This window comes from Pseudophryne corroboree, chromosome 5 (genome assembly GCF_028390025.1).
Source record: "Pseudophryne corroboree isolate aPseCor3 chromosome 5, aPseCor3.hap2, whole genome shotgun sequence".
NCBI lineage: Eukaryota > Metazoa > Chordata > Amphibia > Anura > Myobatrachidae > Pseudophryne > Pseudophryne corroboree.
In genome coordinates, this window is record NC_086448.1 from 644,493,740 (window position 1) to 644,497,714 (window position 3,975).

The 3,975-nt window shown below is 37.6% G+C and overlaps 1 pseudogene; it reads left to right on the forward strand.

The window, feature by feature from the left end:
* Window positions 1-2,248: 2,248 nt before the first annotated feature.
* On the forward strand, window positions 2,249-2,368 carry LOC134930633 (5S ribosomal RNA; annotated as a pseudogene).
* Window positions 2,369-3,975: the final 1,607 nt, after the last annotated feature.

Consider the following 3,975-nt stretch of genomic DNA (forward strand, 5'->3'; position numbering starts at 1 on the left):
TTTCAAACTATGAAGCGAACTCCAAATCCGGACTCAAACCAAAGAGCAAGTATTACCCAGTAGAATCGAAAGGGAGCAACATAAGCGTATTCTACGATCTAGTGAAAAAAGACCTGTGCGAGACAGAACCCACACCAGTGACGAACAAGAATCTACATAACAGAGAAATAGAAGCAATGAGAAAACTCCAGAAGAACAACCAAATCGTTTTAAAACCGCCTGACAAAGGGGGATGGGGGGTTGGTGATCATGGATCGGGACATCTATGTCCAAGAAGCACAAAGACTCTTAGGAGATTCCAACTCCTATACCATGCTGCCAGACGATCCGAAAGATCTATATATAGATGAACTAAGGTTCCTACTTCTACAGGGCCTGAGAAATGATGTCATCACAAAGGATGAATTTTCCTTTTTAATGCAATCCAACCCAACGACACCCGTATTTTACTTTTTACCTACAATCCACAAGAGCCTATCCAATTCACCCGGGAGACCAATCGTCGCAGGGATAGACTCCCTTACATCTAATTTATCTAAATATGTGGATATATTTTTAAACCCGTACGTCAGGAAATTACCATCCTTTCTCAAAGACACCACCATGGTTTTGAATGAAATAAAGAATGTGAAATGGAAATTTATGGATAACCATTGACATCCAATCTTTATATACCTGTATCGAGCATAAAAAGGGAATTGAAGCAAGCAGAGAAAATTTGGACAAAGATAACTCCCTCACAGAATCCCATAGGAATTTTATCTGCGATTTATTGAAATTTATTTTTAGCCGGAATTATTTTAAGTTTTTAGATAAGTTCTATCTGCAACGGTGTGGCACTGCTATGGGAACCATTTTTGCACCCAGTTTCGCTAACTTATTCATGGGACAATGGGAGGAGAAGCACATATGGACCACACAGCACTTCAAGGAATCTATTGTCATGTATAAAAGATACATTGACGACATCTTGATTATATGGGATGGGAGCGCTGAACAGTTTACGGACTTTTTTAAACTTTTACAAACTAATGATTTTAACTTATCATTCACCTACAACCTAAATAAAAAGTCAATTGAATTCTTGGATTTGATCTTAACCAGAGAGGAAGGGATGGTGTCTACGAAAAACTTTATAAAAGATGTTGATAAGAGCAGCTGCCTTCATTATAAGAGAAATCACTCTAAAAAAATGGAAGAACAACATTCCTTATTCACAGTTCCACAGAATAAAGAGGAACTGTTACAAAACTAAAGACTGTGAGGAACAATTTGGTACATATAGAAAAAGATTTGAAGAAAAACTATATCCTAAGGCCATACTAGATGAAGCTGTTACAAAGACATGAAATTTAGAGAGACAGAACCTGCTGACATATAAGGACAAGACGGCAAAGAAGGAGTCTCTATCTACCTACAGTAATCACGAGCAAGCCATCAGGACTTCATTAAGAACTCACTGGGACATACTCTTGATGGACCCGATCCTAAAAAAGATCCTTCCAACCCAACCAGAACTTGTTTTTCGGAAGTCACGAAATTTGAAAGACATTCTCGCACCCAGCATGTTACGGGAAATATCATCAGAAGGAAACCCTCACTCTCTCCCTAAATGCACTGCATCCTACAAATGTGGACATTGCAATATCTGTAAGTTCCTCAACCCTAATAGGAAAACCTTCAGCAATACGGATGGCACTCAGGAATTCAAAATCAAAGAGTTCATGAACTGTAACATCACATCAGTGATCTATCTGCTAGAATGTACATGCCACAAGAAATATGTGGGTAAAACAAAAAGAACTTTGAAAATCAGGATACAAGAACATGTACGCAGTATTAAAAACAAAACAGAGACTCATCTGCTGTATAGACACTTCAAACTGAAACATAACTCCAATCCAGAAGAGATGACCTTTAAAGCCATCGAACACGTGACCACTGGTGAAAGGGGTGGAAACCTGGCTAAGAAGCTCTCCCAGAGAGAGATGTTTTAGATATTCCAACTGAAAACCACACACCCCATGGGCTTCAACGAGGGATACGAAATTGCACCATTTCTATGAGAGAAGTACCTTCGCCAAAGTTCCTCCGGTTACAGACTGACACTTCTTCCTTTTCTCAAGCACAATTCACCTCACTATAGAATTATCCTACGGCTAGTCACTTTTCAATAAAACACTGTATGTAATTTATTAATGTTAATAATAAAAATCTCATTACTGTGTGCCTAAGTCATTTCGCCTCAAGGTACAGTCATACCGCACTGGTTTCACGCCCAATCCTGCCAGATCTTGGAAGCTAAGCAGTGTTGGGCCCAACCAGTACCAAGTGGGTAACCACTTGCGAAGATTGGGTACTGTATAAGAGTGGACCTTGGTGGGCTCCTAGCAGTATTCATATTTGTAACATAGATATACATATACTCCATCACCACACAGAGTATTATCACTCTTTTACGTATCGTATATATAATTTAGTATGTATAAATCTCCAATATCAGTCATACACAGATGCACTATCCTTATATATATCACTAAGCTTTAGTATATGACTGATTATTCTCATTATAAATTCACCTACTATATCTCTTAGATATTTAATATTATATGTATATAATTTTCTACTATCTAGCACATATGCACATATTTATTGATGGATGTCCTCCTTTAATTAAACACATTTCCACATTCTTCACTTATCACTCTCTCTCTATGTAACTCTCATCCCCTATGTTTTTATGGAGAACGAGGAGAGCTTCCTGGTGTAATATACTATTGGAAACTATAAGACTTTAATTGGCCTAAATATCCTGACAAATGCCAATCATAATACTAGATCTAGCACTATGTAAATTATTGTCTCAATTAACCTCCACTATTTATATTCTGATGTGGCTAGAAATACCCCCTTTTTGCAGCAATATCTATCTAGACCACTATTAATCTCCCCTAACATAAAGAATCCAGCTAGTATCCTTACCCCTTGATGAAGTCTGATGGACGAAATGCGTTGGGTGTACCTCAATTGACTCTCCATTTTTAAGATAAGCAGCACTCTCTTATCCGATATTTAATTATTTATTGTTTTTTACTGTATGTTTTTAATCTAGTTTTTTAGCTATTTTTTACCTGGTATCATTTAGCAGTATATATCCTCCGGTTTTTAACCCACCCTATTCATTTTTTTAATTTGTATAAATAAATATATTGTTATTTTTTACATATCCAGCAAGTTTCTTCATATTTTTAACATATTTTATCAGACACTGTCGGTCGCTGATACCCCTATCCCCCTCTCTACATATCCAATCCAAGGCAGTTTATCCCTGCCTAATACTTAGGGGTTAGCTGATGCCTTATATCACTAAAGGAGTGTCTGAATTGTTGCATTTACCACTGTATTATTCTATTTCACATACACCTGTGGCGCCATACTTCCGCTTTCCAATATATATATATATATATATATATACAATGTGATGATCCCGGCACTCCCTCTCCCACTGATAACGTGCTGCGGTGCCCTCCTAGAGAAGCAATGCTGATCCTCAAAATATGCAGTGGAGACCGGCGGCACTCAAGCAGACTCAAATCATGTAGACAAAAAGCGGTTTGTTTATTCCGACATGTTCCCTGAAATATGTCGGAATAAACAAACCGCTTTTTGTCTACATGATTTGAGTCTGCTTGAGTGCCGCCGGTCTCCACTGCATATATGTATATATATATATATATATATATATATATAGTCTTTTGTAAAAGAGGGCACTCACCAAATTTGTAAAAAGAAGTCAAAAGGTCATTTATTGGTACAACATCAGGTTGACGTTTCGATCATATCCAAATGATCTTTGTCAAGACATCAAAGCAGTGTTGTTGGTGACAGAGCACCAGAAGCAGCATGTTTGGCAAGCTCACATACACAGCTATTTATACCATCATCAATCTGAGTTGGTCAGACACACCCACATGT